We start from the raw sequence: 16652 nt of genomic DNA, 5'->3' as shown, positions 1-16652 counted from the left end.
AACCATGATGCATCTGTGATAAAATGCAAATAGTTTTGTAAGAATCTATTAAGCAGCAAATGGTTTTGTAGAAAACTATTAAGCTGGTTCAAATGGATGAATGGTCTTACAGTTTGCTACATCCTTTGAATTACTATGTGCTATTAGTAATCAGTAGTTATTTTATTATAATATATTACTAATAAAAGGAAAGACCATTCATTTAATGCACTTTGAAAATGATTCAGTGCCTGGATAGAATACAGATAGAAGTACCCCTAGAATATGTAATTGGTAAGATGTTTTTGGGTTTATTTATTTATTTTTTATTTATTTTGATTTGTCAATCGCTTACAAGATAATGGGTATAATTATGAATACATGAAATGGGTACATATAAAAAAATAAAAGAAACAATAAGACAGGGACGGTAGGCACATTGGTGCACTTATGCACGCCCCCTACAGACCTCTTAGGAAAGGGGTGAGGTCAATAGTAGACAGTCTAAGGTTAAAGTTTTTGGGGTTTGGGGAAGAAACTACAGAGTCAGGTAGAGTATTCCAGACATTGACCACTCTGTTGCTGAAGTCGTATTTCCTGCAATCAAGTTTGGTGTGGTTAACCTTGAGTTTGTATCTATTGTGTGCTCTTGTGTTGTTATGGTTGAAGCTGAAGTATTCATTGACAGGTAGGATATTGCAATGTATGATTTTATATACCATACTTAGATCAGACCGAAGATGGCGTAATTCAAGGTTTTCTAGGTCTAGAATTTTGAATCTGGTGGCATAAGGTATTCTACAATGAGTAGAGGAGTGGAGAACTCTTCTTGTGAAATATTGCTGGACTTTCTCAACTGTGCTAATATCAGATACATAATGTGGGTTCTGGACTGATGAGCTGTATTCGAATATTGGTCTAGCAAATATTTTGTATGCTCTAGTTCAGGGGTCTCCAACCACCGGGCCACGGACCGGTACCGGTCCGTGGAACACTCTGTACCGGGCCGCAAAGAAAAATAAAATTAAAAAAATGGCGGCTTTCTTCGCCTTCGGTGAATGCTCTCTGGCTCAGCGGCTTCGGTTTCCTCCCGCCTCGTTCCTCTCTCAGTCGCTCTCTCGCTCCTCCACCAGCCCAGGAAGAAACTGCTTCAAAGAAGCCGGCAGGGTGGCTTTTCCTGTCGGCGCAGCTCCCCCGAAGTGCCCGTTCACCCCCACCCTGCCGCCAATCAATCCAGGTTCAATCCAGTGCTCCGTTCTGCCTGCCTGCCTGCCTGCCTTCGTTTGTTTCGGAGCAGCTTCGACTGAGAATAATAACTATTCGCCTCTTTTACTCAGCCGAAGCTGCTCCGAAACAAACGAAGGCAGGCAGGCAGGCAGAACGGAGCACTGGATTGAACCGCTGGCGGCGGGCGGGGCGGGGGTGAACGGGTGCTTCGGAGGAGCTGCGCTCCGAAACCACCAGAAACGAAGGCAGGCAGGCAGAACTGAGCACTGGATTGAACCGTGGGCGGCGGGGTGGGGGTGAACGGGCGTTTCGGAAGAGCTGCGCTGACAGGAAAAGCCACCCTGCAGGCTTCTTTGAAGCAGTTTCTTCCTGGGCTGGTGGAGGAGCGAGAGAGCGACTGAGAGAGGAACGAGGCAGACACCTGAGGGATGAAGCTGAGGGAGGGAGGGAGACACCTGAGGGATGAGGCTGAGGGAGGCAGGGCCGAGAGGCAGGGCTTCTCAGCCGTCCTGCAGGGACTATCTGTCGCTCAGGGTTGCAATGAGGAGGCATTCGCGCTCCCTGAACTTGGTGATTTGCTGGCAGACGTTTTATTACCCGACTAGGTAACAACATCAGATGTTACCTAGTCAGATAATGAAACATCTGCAAGCAAACCACCAAACTCGGACTCCCGTCCTTGAAAAAGTGTTTCTGCGTGAAACTGGTCCCTGGCACAAAAAAGGTTGGGGACCACTGCTCTAGTTAGTAGTGTGATATTACCAGAGAAAAAGCTACGTAGGATTAGGTTAACAATTCTTAATGTCTTTTTGGCTATGTAGTTACAGTGGGCTCTAGCACTTAGGTCATTAGAGATGAGTATTCCAAGGTCCTTGACAGAGTTTGGATCATCAACAAGGTCTTGACTATTCAGCCTGTATTTTATTTTCTGATATTTTTTGCCAACATGTAAGACAGAGCATTTATTTGTTGAGATTTGAAGTTGCCATTTGTTTGACCATTCTGATACATAGTCAAGATCTTTTTGAAGGGTAGCAGTATTATCTGTGGTATTGAACAGCTTTACATCATCAGCAAAAAGAATGCAGTTGCTCTTAATATGATCACAGAGGTCATTTATGTAGAGTATGAAGAGAGTTGGTCCTAGAACACTGCCTTGGGGAACACCACTATTGACAGGTACAGAATTTGATAGGACACTGCTAATTTTGACCATTTGTTGTCTGTTTGACAGGAATGCTTCTATCCAGTTATGCAGTTGTCCAGAGATACCATAAGATTTTAGTTTTAGGAGTAGTTTGTCGTGTACCACTGAATCAAAGGCTTTACAGAAGTCTATGTAGATTGCGTCTATCGTTTTGCCCTGATCGAATTGTGTAGTTCATATATTTTTGCAGTGTAAGAGTTGCAGATTACAGGATAGTTTATTTCTGAAACCAAATTGTTTATTAGAGAGTAGGTTGTTTGTCTCTAAGTGGAGGATAATGGATTGGTTAATAATTGATTCCATGATTTTACAGGTGATGCAGCATAAGGAGATTGGTCTGTAATTTTCAACCTTTTTGAAGATGGGGATGACTGTGGCTTGTGACCATAGGTTAGGCAAGGAGCTGGTCCTGAAAGATTTTTCAAAGATTATGCTTAGAGGTTCTGCTATGGCAGTGGATAGCTTTTTTAAGAAGTAGGCACATATTCCGTCTGGTCCAATAGATAGAGATGGTTTTAGATTGCGTAGTGCTTTTTCAACATTGTCTTCTGTAAAATCGATATATATTAGATCATTGTAGTTTTCTGTGGTTCGGCTAGGAAATACTGGGCATGATCCATTGCTGTTTACAAATACTGAACCAAAGAATGTGTTAAAGATGTTGGCTTTAATGGTGTCGTTGTTGCAGTCTTCACCATTAGGTCCTATCAGGGGTGGAATGGACCTTGAGTCTTTTAGTTTGTTGTTTCCAAATTTGTAAAAAGCGTGGGTGGAATTGGTACATAGAAGGTTTTCCTCTTGTTTAATGTGATAATTGGTGCATTCAGTCTTTATCTGGTGGCATAAATTTTTGTATCAGCTTTTGAAGTTTGTTTTCCGCCAGAGTGATCTCTTTTTGGATTGAAGTTTCCTTATTGTTATGGGTAATATTTTTTGTTTTGTTTTGGGAGTTGTTGTTGGTACATATAGTTTAATGACTCTTTTGACTTCAAGTAAAAATATGTTGTAATGGTCTTCAACAGTATTGCATCCAGTGAATAGAGATTGCCAATCAAGAGATGAGAGATCGTTGTTATGATGATTTTTGTGGGGGCGTATGTTGAGACAAAAGTCAATCATATTGTAGTCATTGTTGGAAAAGAGTTCTTTAGTTTGTATTCCGTAAATTAAACTCAAACTATTGCAGAAGATGAGATCGAGGCAGTTGTTAAGTCTAGTATTGTTGGTTACTAGTTGTTCCAGTCCCAGATTTGTAACAGCATTGTAGAAGGTTGCATGCATGTTTTCAGTTGTACATTCGTTTAGGGTCCAGTTAATATGATTACTGGCAGGTTTCCCCCAAAATATTATCTGAGTAGTTTAATTTCCTGTCATTCACATCTGGGAAAATTGCAAGCAGCCCATGAGAGGGAGAGTAAAAGCAGAATGGTCTTAGGATCCAATCTTAGTCGGTTACTAGGACCAAAAAATGATTCTTCCAAGATTTTGGGCTCATACTAGAGCCCATCATCAGGGAACTTCTCCCTCTCCAGAAAACGTGCACTGGGCTATTCTACACATTGTATTTATATGGTTTGTGTTTGTGTATACCTTTTGGTTGTTAATTAGGGTGTTGATGTTCTTAACTTATTTCACTGTTGGGGCAGATAAGTAATAAGAATGTGATTTGACAAAGGGGAGATGTTCCTCCAAGAGGGTATCTTTTTCAGGACCTCCTCAAACTCTGTGGCACTTTCATATGTAGGTCTTGAAGTACCTAATTTGTTATGCACCATGGAAGAAGCCATCATGAAACTGGTAAACACTAATAGATAGTTGAAAGTCCCAACATGCTTCAGACTTCAGTTGCTATCTATCCCAACTGAAATAGCCAGTGCCTTATGGAGTTTTAGTCCAAAACCTCTGGAGGACAACCAACATCCTCATCACTCTCTGTTCTGGAAATAGAAACTGATGTGTAGTATAATTACCTTAATTTTAATTTACAGTAACTTCTTTCATTTTCTTATATTTTGGTGGACAGAGCTGATTTACTTTAGCTGTTGGATGGCAATCATATGTTGAAAATGACAAGCTTCACTTTAGAAGGCAGAGCTAAAGCTAAGGAACAGCTGTATAAAGAAATTGAGGTGTCTTGCTAAACATGAGAAGTTACACATGCTGTGCAAATAGTTGAAGTTCAATAGCACGGTGAGGTTTAGGGTGTGGTTAGTTTGAGAAATCGAACTTTGTGTATCCCAATATTGAAAATATAATACCCCCTATCTATTATTGTATGGACCTTAAGGCCTAGAAAAAGGTGCACATTTCCGTAAGACATTCTGTCTCTTTGCTTCCTTGGTGCTGCTAGTAAACACTATGCTATGAGGTACCTAACATGCTAGTTTGTACAGGAAATGGAAGTTCAATGAACCCTACTAAATATTTAGCTTTCTGTTTGCTTTTGTCAAATTAATTTACAGATAAGAGGCCACCATAGCAGTCTCAATACCTTGTGGACTGACATGGTGTCATTTTAGTAAATTGTCTTTCACCTTAAGTGCAGATCAATAAAAGCAAACGGTTCAAGAGATCCACAAAATAAGGAGACAAAGTGCTATAATTTTCCCCCAAATATTACTGTATGGCTTAGATCCAATGGCTTAGATTCTGCTGAAACTAACCAAAATACATATTTCCTTGGTTATTTAGCAGCACCTGAATATATGACAATTCCATCATTACTGGGATCAATTGGAAATAATAAAGCCAACTTTTGAAATCTACTGCATCCTCTTTTTTTCAAATTGATAGAAACTATCACCCTTGTCATCATCTCTTCCTCCTCTTCCATAAAAAAAAACCGGCAAAAAAGAAGAAAAAGAAACAGCACCAGAGCTTTCTCCAGAGAGCTAAACTGTCAAAATGATGGCTCTGATAGTTGATCAAAGCTCCTCTGTTCGTTTATGTGCAACAGATTTAGCGTTTATTAACAGAGGTAAGGTAGCTGCTTTTCTATTAATACATAATCCTTAAAAGGGACCCTGCCATGGTCTAATTCAGACTGGAAATATAGCAAAGGAAAATATTTTCCCCCCACTCTGCTTTGTCCTGTTTTCCCCACAGGAAATGGCTGTTTGCAACACATAAGGAGGGAATACTTTCCCAAGAGCTCACAATTCAAGAATACCAGTGAGCCATTCGTTAACTGCACATGAAGTATCTCAGTGTGGGGAAGACTATGCAGGGGCCTAGTGATAGAACAGGCCTTCAAGGCCTTCCCGACCCACTAAGATACCTCATGCTTCTCCCTCCCTTCCTGTCACACTGGACTCACCTTGCAAAGATCTGTCTCCTCTCTGCTGCTGTTTCTTTGCTTTTGAGGGAAGGAGATGAGAGTTGGCTTGGAAATGCTTTTTGTGTCAAGAATGGATGTTCTTGCATGCCATAATATCGTGCAGGTTCAGGGACCCATCCTCTTTTGCAGAGAGACATGGACCCAAAAACTTCATTCTCAGCATGAAAAGTGTTTGCGGTGCAGGTTTCCTGCATCTCCCCCCCAAACTACTTTCCACCACCACTGTGGCAGGGATGCTTCCTGCCCACTAAAATTCACTGTGATAGAGCTACTTCAACAACCCATCCCATGGCCGGAACCGGGAAGGTCACCATGGAATTGCCCAACACAAGGACCAATACTGTCTGTGGCCCAGGTGTGCTGCTCTTCTCGTGTGCACAGGCTGTATTGTTTTAATGTGCCTCTCACACTGTCAGGTTTCTAAGTGATGAAATCCATTTAAAAAGAAAAATACAAAGTCCATCTTCAAAAAAGATTTCTTTTATTTAGGAAGGCATCAAATCGGCAAAGTCCATGGTAATTCCAGATCTGACACAACCCAGAATTACCTCACAATATTACAAGTTAGAAACAACCCCGAAAAGTCACATTCTCCAATAGAAATAATTCAACGATGCTTGATGTCATAAATCTCCACCTCAAGGGGCCCAAGCAATGACAGCTCGTTTCCCATGGGAAGGAAGATCACCTAGCCAAAACACTCTCTTTATCTCCACTCCTCCCCCCTTAGGAATGTGGTAAGCCCGAAACTCTTTCCCCCATGACTGCCACAGAGAAAGTAAGGAAAAGAATATATATTAATCCTAACTAAAATGGCTACACATATGTCAATTTCGGGCTTGACAGGCTGCCCTCCCTTATTCGAAAAGAAATCCCTGCAATGACATAAAATACACAAAGATTGAAATTAGGTTAAACACAATCATACAATGCACATTTTAACCTCCTCTGCCACCTACAGAATTCAGTTTTGGCTTGTGTGGATATTTTTCATGGAATTTCCCCACCAATCTATCAGCATTTACTTTCCAGCTATAAATCCAACTTGCTTGTGAAATTGGATAGCCTTTTCAATAAATTTAAATATTGTAACCTCCCCCTGAAAATCCTAGCATCCAAAATTTTCTTAACTTCATAATGTTCATGCCCTGCAATAACTAAAGGCTTTGGGGGTGCATGTTCTGCTGGCCTCAAGGAAGAATCAACAACCGGCTTTAATAAACTACTATGAAACATCGGATGTACCTTCCCCAATAACCTAGGGAGATTTAGTTTTCCAGTTACTGGGTTTATTACTTTAATTATCTGAAAAGACCCTATAAATTTTGGACTTAATTTTCGAGAAGGTAAATGAAACTTTAAATATTTAGTTGACAAATAAACTATCCCCCACTTTAAATTGTGGCTGCTGGGAAGGTGTTTGTCAGCTTGTATTTTTTGGATTTGTGCTGCCTTTTTTGTGTTTTCCCATGAGTCTTTAATTGCATCCATCCACTCAGTTACTGACATGGATTGGGGGTGGGGGGGGAGTCCCTTGGCAATTCAGGCATGGGAACGAACTCCATCCCAGTATTGATTTGAAAAGGTGTTAACCCAGTACTACTATGTACAGCATTATTATAAGCAACCTCTGCAAATCAGCCCAATTGGTTTGTTGATAATTTACATAACATCTCAAATATTGTTCAATAATTTGGTTAGTTTTCTCAGCCAGTCTGTTGGTCTGCGTGTGGAAACCTGAACTCAGACCTTGAGAGGATCCAATTGCTTGTATGAATTCCCTCCAGAATTTTGCAGTAAACTGAACCCCTCTATCTGAAATGATTCTGTGAGGCACTCCAAGCAATCTATATATATGATTCACAAACATTTTGGATAATTTCCTGGCTCTGTATGGAATAAAATGGAATAAAAACCTTTGCATGGAATAAAATGAGCTTGTTTGGAAAATAAATCAACTGCAGTCCAAATTACGGTGTGCCCTCCACTGTCAGGTAAATCTACTATAAAATCCATCCCTATCTCCTCCCAGGGATGGGATGGGTCTGCAACAGATTGTAATAATCCTGGAGGTTTTCCTGGTCTGGTTTTCCTTGTGGCACAAGTGGCACAACTCTTTACATAATCCTCAATGTCTTGCTTCATTTTTGGCCACCAAAACTGGCATCTGACCATGTGTAGGGTTTTTAAATATCCAAAATGTCCTGCTTATTTTGAGTCATGGCTTTGACTCATGAAGACGTAAAGTTTTAGGGACATATAGTTTAGAACCCTTCCATGCTACCCACTCCCGCATAGTTAATAAATCCTTATGTTCTTGATACCAAGTGTCTGTTGCTAATTCATTTTGCAGCTTCTTGGTCATTTCTGATTTGTCTTTGATTTTTTGGCTTTGTGCCCGTGTGATTACTTGAACTGTCTCTTGAGAGGATGGTGGAATGATTGGGTGAAATACTTCTCTTACTGTCAAATTGGGGCTTCCTAGACAATTCGTCTCCTAGTAGATTTTTTTTCCCCGGAAGGTACTTCAATTGGAAATTGAACATTTTGAAGTATTGAACCCATCTAACTTGTTTAGGAGAGAGTTTCCTGGGTGTTTTTAGAGCTTCTAAGTTTTTTATGGTCTGTCCACACTTCGAACGGAATGTCACTGCCCTCTAAAAATTGTCTCCAAGTTTGTAAAGCCCAACGAACTGCATAAGCTTCTTTTTCCCATACAGCCCACCTTCTTTCAGTGTCTGTGAGTTTTTTGGACGTATATGCACAGGGTTGCAGATTTCCATTATCATTTTTCTGGAGTAGAACTGGTGGCACTGCTATGTCGCTAGCGTCTGCTTGCACTATAAAAGGCAAAGCTGGGTAAGGATGTTTTAGAATGGGTTCCTGTGTGAAATGCCTTTTTAACAATTCAAAAGCTTTTTGGCATTCTAGAGTCCATTTAAGGGGCTGTCCAGGTTTTGCCTTTTATAGTGGCCCCATAGTGCCTCATTGCTTTATTCACAGCCTTCAAACAGTAAGGCTGGCATACACAAGCAAGCAGCACACCTGGGCTATGGACAGCATTGGTTCCTGCACCCAGCCAATTCTGATTCCACAGGTGGCCTTAATGTCTGAGGAACTAAGTCTTCAATTGAGTGAGGAAGCACTGTGGGACCAGGCCCCTCACACCCTTGTCCAGCCTACCGGAGTTTGCCATGCCAAGGGAGGAATTAGATCCCATTGTCCTACATGGCTGCATGCAAATGGGGCACTTGGAGCAATCTTTGAAGGCATGCCTGATGCTGCGCCTTCGCTCTCTTCAGCTCAGACGCAGTTGGGGCACCCAAATTGCTGGTGGCAGCAGCCACTTGAGCAGCCATGATCCCCCTTCCCCAGCCAGCCAGCACCACCTGACCTACTCCCTGCCTGGCCAACCAGGTGGTGAGAAGCCTTGCTGCTCTTCTCCTCTCCTCATCCTCCTTGCTCAAATGGCGGTGTGCTCCATTGAACAATGAGGTCTCATTTCTCCCCTGGTGCAGCAAGTTCTGGCAGATTGGATGTGGGTGTGAGGGGCCTGGCCCCATGGTGCTGCCTCACTCAGTTGAAGGCTTCATTCTGGCACTCAAACAATAAAGCCACCATGGAATCGGAATTGGACAGGGGAAGTGTTACGGACTAAGCAAACGTACTGTTTTAAAATCCTAATAGTTTTACTTCTACGGCAGGTTCGTAATCCTACACTTCTGATTGGCCCGGGAGCAGCGGATCCTGATTGGTCAATTCTGGCCGATCTGATTGGCTGTTAACGGGCGCCGCTGATTGGCCTTTCCCAGCGCGGCAAACTCAAAAGCATTGGTTGTTGTGACAGCAGCCAGCCCTATAAAAGGGCTGCTGCTGCCCAAGTATTTTGCTCTGTTCTGAAGTCACTAATAAAGAGTTGAGTCACTACCCGATGCCTCGTCTCCGTTCCTTGCGCCCACGCTCCAGACATAACACTGGCGACGAGGATGGGATGCGGAGACATTAGAGCTGACTGAACACCCAACGAACCTACAGAGCACGTGGCTGAGAGCGCACCGAAAGAAGCGGCAAAATGACCAGCAGCGCCATACCACCCGCTCCATTTGACCCGGCAAACGAAGACTGGGACTCGTATATGGACAGATTTCAGATGTTCCTGGAAACCAACAATCTTAAGGATGCTTCGCCTGGCAAGAAACGAGCTGTATTCCTGACCCATTGCGGGCTTGCCGTTTTCAAAATGGCAAAGGCGCTTGCAAAACCAGCAGAAGTCAAGACAATGGACTGGGACAACCTCGCCCCAATCCTCCGGGCCCATTATGCCCCAGCGGTACCAACGCTCATCCGAAGACACGAGTTTTACCAGAGGGACCAACAGGAAGGCGAGAGTGTTGGAGACTTCATCGCCGACCTTAGGAACCTAGGTGGACTCTGTGGCTTCACCAACCTCGAAGAAGCCATGAGAGATCGGATTGCCTTGGGTCTCAAAGACCCCACAACCCAGAGCAAGATAATGGCGAAGGGAGACATCGCCCTCGCAGATGTCATCGCCGACCCTACTGCAGCAGAAGCAACCAGGAAGTCGGCCGCTCGAATGCGCTGAGCAAACGCACCGCACCGCCAACTCGCCAGCGATGCTACATCGTTTTCCGAGAGGCACACAACAACCACTCACCATGAGGACCTCGAATCCTCATCAGAAAGCGAGGAAGAAGAGGTCAACAGACTCAGGTCAGAATGCGACCAGTGGGACCAGCGGAATTGGAAATCCCTGTACCAATGCTCCGGGTGTGGGGGTAGCCACCCGCGATCTGACTGCAAATTCCTAGATGCACTCTGCCGTTCCTGTGGAAAGAGGGGCCACATCGCGAAGGTCTGCAGAAGCAAGCGAGGACCCAGCCCAACCAGGAGAGAAAACAATTTCCGACAGACCGCCGGCACCCCACCAGCAAATCGGGACCGCCAAGGCACTCAATGGAACCTACACTACAGAAACCGAGCACCTGTCACTTCATCCAGACATGAAGAAGCGCATCAGACTATCATCATCGGCCACGCATCGTCCCTTGATGCAAGAAAAATCCGAGTGAGGGTCAGTATCGAGAATCGTCCATGCATTATGGAAGTCGACTCTGGATCATCCCTATCCATGGTGTCATGGAAAACCTTCAGGCAGCTGATCCCTGACATCCGCCGCCAGGACCTCAGCACTCAAAATATCATATTGAAAGACTACCAGGGAAACCGAATCCCGGTTGCCGGATCCAGCGACGTCCGAGTAACATTCAAAGACCACACCGCAACCCTACCCCTGACCATCGTCGATCGAGATCGACCCAGCCTTCTGGGTTTGCAGTGGTTTGCACTGCTAGGAATTGAACTAGCCGGCATCAACCAGACTGGGAGCGATGACTGGGAAGCAGCCCTCGTCCAGGAATTCCAGGACGTGTTCAGCGAGAAGCTAGGCAAGTACAAGGGATCCCCCATATCATTTAACCTCAGCCCCGAAGTTGCGCCCATTCACCTTAAGCCTTGTCGAGTGCCCTTTGCACTCAAGCCAAAGATTGATGAACAATTGGACAAATTAATAGCCCAAGGCGTGTTGGAACCGATTGACCATGCTCGATGGGAGACCCCAATTGTGACCCCCATAAAACCAGACAGATCATTAAGAATTTGTGGGGATTACCGGGCCACCCTCAATCACGCACTCCAGCAGAGCGCTTACCCTGTACCTGTGGTCCAACACCTTCTTCATTCCCTGGGAGGTGGAAAAATATTTGCAAAATTGGATCTAGCTCAGGCATACCAGCAGTTGCCCGTAGATGCCCAGACTGCCAAAGCCCAGACTATAATTACGCATAGAGGGGCCTTCAAATGTAATAGACTTCAGTTCGGAGTAAGTGTAGCACCTGGCATTTTCCAGAGTTTGGTGGAGAGATTACTGCAAGGCATAAAAGGGGTCGCCATACTTCGATGATGTTTTAATAGCTGCCCCTACTAGAGGCCTGTTAGAAAAACGACTCAGACTGGTTCTACAGAAATTTAAAGACTCTGGCCTGAAGGTCAAGAAGGACAAGTGCCAACTCTGTACGGAGAAGTTTGAATTCCTGGGCTACCTTCTTGACAAACAAGGAATTCACCCAACTGAAAAAAAAACTATCCGCAATAAAGAATGCCCCAAGACCTAGGAATAAAACAGACCTCCAAGCCTTCCTAGGACTCATTAACTTTTATAACATCTTCTTGCCCCAGAAGGCGACTGTTGCTGAACCCCTGCATAGGCTCCTCGACAAGAAGGCTTCCTGGGTCTGGGGACAATGGGAAGAGCGTGCCTTTCAGCAAGTCAAGGACCTTTTAACTTCAGATGCTGTATTGATACAATACAACGAGACTTTACCTTTAACCGTCACCTGCGATGCCTCACCGTTTGGGGTAGGAGCAATCCTGAGCCACATCCTACCAAACGGTACTGAGGCACCAATTGCATTCTTTTCAAAGACCTTGTCAAAAACTGAGAGGAACTATAGCCAACTTGATAAAGAGGCCCTCGCTATTGTAGCAGCGATCAAACGATTCCACGAGTTTGTATATGGAAGACCCTTTTCCATAATCACCGATCACAAACCGTTACTTGGCATCTTAGCGGGAGACAAACCAACGCCCCACATCTTATCGCCTAGAATGATGCGTTGGTCAGAGTTTCTAGCCGCATATGATTACCAATTGCTACACCGCCCGGGAAAAGCCATTCCCCACGCTGAAGCTTTAAGCCGCTCACCGTTACCTGAAGTCATAGACGATCCAGCTCCAACTCTAACTATGCTTCAAATCGAAACCCTTCCTTCTCCACCACTGACTGCACGAGATATCGCCTCGGAGACAAGGAAGGATCCTTGTTTGACATGAGTCCTCAGCTGGGTAGAAAGAGGTTGGCCTGACAACGAACCCAATGAACCCAACGACACCTTCAAACCTTTCAAAAACCGCCAGACAGAACTCTTCTCACAAAAAGGATGCATATTGTGGGGAGACAGAGTCATCATTCCAGAGCGGCTACAGCACAAAGTCCTGAAACTATTGCACGATGGACATCCTGGCATTGTGCGAATGAAGGCACTAGCGAGGAGCTATGCTTGGTGGCCAGGTATAGATAAGCAAATAGAAACTTGGGTGGCCACTTGCAGCAAGTGTCAGGAAACTCGCTCAACTCCACCAAAGGCCCTGCCAACTGAATGGGAAACACCCCAGGGTCCCTGGTCCCGCATCCACATCGATTTTGCGGGACCTACCAAGGGGCATACATTTCTCATAATTGTGGATGCCTATTCCAATTGGCTAGAGGTCCACAAAATGAAGAGCACCACCACAGAAGCAGTCGTCAAAAAACTAAATAAACTATTCGCTACGCATGGGTTGCCAGACGTCCTGGTCTCAGATAATGGACCCCAATTCACTGCTCTTGAATTTGAACAGTACCTTGCAGACCGGGGGATACGCCACGCTTTAACTTCGCCTGCTCACCCTGCAGCCAATGGGAGAGCTGAGAAAATGGTCCAATTCGTAAAGAAAACCTTACACAAGATGGAGAGAGGAGACATCGACGAGAAAGTGACCAGGATGCTCCTTCAACACATTACCCCACACAGCATCACAAACAAAACCCCAGCTGAACTCCTGATGGGACGGAAACTTCGCTCACATCTTGACCGCCTACATCCTGCCTACACGCCGGAACAACCCCTGGGGTCCAGCAGCAGGTATCGCACATTCAGGGTAGGCAACTCAGTTTTTGCAAAAAACTTCTCGGGTGACCCATTGTGGGTCCCCACTACTATAACTCAACTTACGGGGCCCCGTTCCTACCGTTTACAAACTGCTGATGGGAAAATGTGGGCGCCACATTGACCAACCGCTCCAGACTAGCTCCTACCCCCATCACAAGTCCCGAACCTCAAACCTGCGGGAGAAGGGAAAGCGAGGGGGCCAAAAGAGAGCTAGCATATGACACGGGACTTGAAAACCGAGAGTCAACGCAACCTACCCCGGGATATTCACCTTCCAAAGGAGGGCTGGACCAGATAACTGCCTCGCCACAAAGCAGCCCTGCGATAGCAAATAATCCAGGAAATTCAGGGGCCAGTCTTGACGGGAGCAGGGATGACAGCCCCGAGGCGCCCAGCGTAACAGTTGACCCAGCCAGGCCGTTGAGCTCAGTGAACAGCCCAGCGGAACCAGAGTCTGGGCAAGGACTGTTGGAGCAACGCAGATCGGGCAGACAGGTGAAACCTGCATATTTAAAAGAGTACATCACCCCACCCCTCAGACGGAACCTAGGGGGGAGGGGTGTTACGGACTAAGCAAACACACTGTTTTAAAATCCTAATAGTTTTACTTCTACGGCAGGTTCATAATCCTGCACTTCTGATTGGCCCACGAGCAGCGGATCCTGATTGGTCAATTCTGGCCGATCTGATTGGCTGTTAACAGGCGCCGCTGATTGGCCTTTCCCAGCACGGCAAACTCAAAAGCATTGGTTGTTATGACAGCAACCAGACCTATAAAAGGGCTGCTGCTGCCCAAGTATTTTGCTCTGTTCTGAAGTCACTAATAAAGAGTTAAGTCACTACCCGATGCCTCGTCTCCGTTCCTTGCGCCCACGCTCCAGACATAACAGGAAGGAACCAATGTTGTCCTTGCCCTAGGTGCGCTGCTCACTTGTGTGTGCCAGCCTTACTATTTGAAGGCAGGAACAAAGCCTTCAACTGAGCATGGAGCCAGGCCCCTCACACCTGCATACAGCCTGCCAGATCTCACCATGCTAAGGGAGAAATGAGAAACCCTGTTGTCCCACAGAGTCTGCCACTGCTTAAGCGGGGAGGAGGAGGAGGAGGAGGAGGACAATGGTGAGGCTTCGTGCCAGCTGACTGTCTTGACAAGGAGTAGGTCAGGTGGGGCTGGCTGATTGGGGAGGGGGGATCATGGTTGTGTTGACCCACCAGTGGCTGACAGAGCTGGCAGCAGAGTCGAACAGTAGTGAGGAGGTTGGGGAGGAACCTGGGCCAGTCTTGGAGGCTGAGGAAGGCACGGATGAGGGCTCTGCATCAGGGTAGGTGGGGCCAGGGCAGGCTGGCAGTCATCAGCTGCCTTCAGATTCAGACAGCAGTGAGGTGGAGGAATTTCTGGAACCGATTCACAAGCTGCACATGCACAGGGCTACCAGAAGACAAGAACAACTGAGAAAGCAGGATTGACTCAGGAGTAAGGCTACAACTCAGAGATGATTGGCCCCTCCCATAGGACATAAAAGAGGAGCGAATGGGACTTGAGTTTTTGCAGGAAGCAATTAGTTTGTTTGGTTGATTCAAGCCTTGAAAAGTTCTGTTTGACTCTGTGTCAAGTTTGGCCTTGCCCTGCATTTGGCAATTAGTTCTCTGGCAGCATTCCAAGTGCAGTAAGGTGAATGTTTATAAACATTTCCCTGAAAGACTGTGAAGCCTTGCAGGCTGTGAATGAACATAATTCACAGCTGTGGAAATAAAAGGTTTTGCCAGAACTAAGATTGTGTTTTATGCTTTCTAAGGAAGCCTAGGTCAGAACAGGTTGCTCAGGTGCTCCAAGTGCTCCATTTGCATGCAGCCATGCTCAGTGGGACAATGAGGTCTCATTCCTCCTGGTGTGGCAAACTCCAGCAGACTGGACATGGGTGTGAGTGAGGGGCCTTGCGAACCCATAGGAAGCGGTGAGCACACATAAACTGGTGTCCTGGGTGAAAGGGAGGTGCTCAGAATGCAGTCAGCCTGCTGGAGAAGATGGTCCCCAGGGACACCAGGCCCCATGCATGCATGTGCCTAAGGAGGCAGGGCAGGGGTGGCCCCTTGCTGGCTCAAGGACAGCCCCGCGGATCTAAGGTTGACTGTGTCCTAGCCCAGATGGCCACCACTGGAATATAGATCAGAGCCCAGTTGGCCTGGGCTGGGTAGAGGCGCTGCGGGCTGGTCCTTTGCTGTTTCCAGGATGGCTCCGTGGGCCAGATCTAACCACATCACGGGGTGGACCCAGCCTGCAGGCCTTGAGTTTGATATCCCTGTTATATAGTATCAATCCATCCTGCTGTTTGAATATCTTTTCCAATAGTTTCATGGCTACTCTACAAAGTGATAATCTACTCTGTATTTCCTCACTTTTGGCTCCTTTATTGTGGGTTTCTTTACTGAAGTACAGCATTTTTATTGGTGCTTTCAAGTAAAAGATGTCTTATGCCTTCTCTTTATTATAGTCCCTTGCTTTGCTTTTTTCCCCTCTTGTATTGTTCTGATATTCCTCAAAGCACTGCACCATTTATCCCTCAATCGCTGTCATTTCCTCCATGGCCCTACTCATAAGTTAAATCATGATGCTTTTGTTCTCCATTGCCTGACGAAATAAACACTGGATGTTTTTTTCTCCAACTTTACAATATCTTTTGTTAATGTGTGCTCTCTTAGTCTGGAAGTTCAAGTTTAGTCTGCAAAGTTTTGTTTCCTTGACTTTTCCATGACAACCCATTGAACAGAACAGAGTTTGATCCTTGTTTAAATAATTCCTTTAAAAGGTTTTCTGAATGAGCATCTTTCATTGTTCTATATGGAGAAGTAGAATTAAATACTTGAACTGACTAGAGGGAGAAGAGTTAGCAAGTAGTTAACCTATTTAAAGCAGGAAGGGAAATCACATGAAAATATAGTTTGATATGTCCTCAAATCTCAGTTTGAAGCATCACAGAAAAATCTCTCCCAACTATTAACAAAAACTAGGTTACAGAGTTTTCCATCATTTTAGGCACAACTTTTTTTTAACTTAAAACATCCTCTCTTACACACAAAAGACTTAAACCTTGTTCTCAAAACTAAGGAAAAATTA

General features: G+C 45.2%; 1 protein-coding gene across 1 annotated transcript in view; it reads left to right on the top strand.

Moving 5' to 3' along the window:
- UNC5D (unc-5 netrin receptor D) overlaps positions 1-16652 on the top strand; it is a 657451-nt gene that overhangs the window by 413406 nt on the left and 227393 nt on the right. The window lies entirely within an intron of this gene.

This window comes from Notechis scutatus, chromosome 7, assembly GCF_049901735.1.
Source record: "Notechis scutatus isolate UNSWTSFEM ecotype Mainland chromosome 7, rNotScu1.2, whole genome shotgun sequence".
Lineage (NCBI taxonomy): Eukaryota > Metazoa > Chordata > Lepidosauria > Squamata > Elapidae > Notechis > Notechis scutatus.
This window is presented reverse-complemented; position numbering and strand designations above follow the sequence as displayed.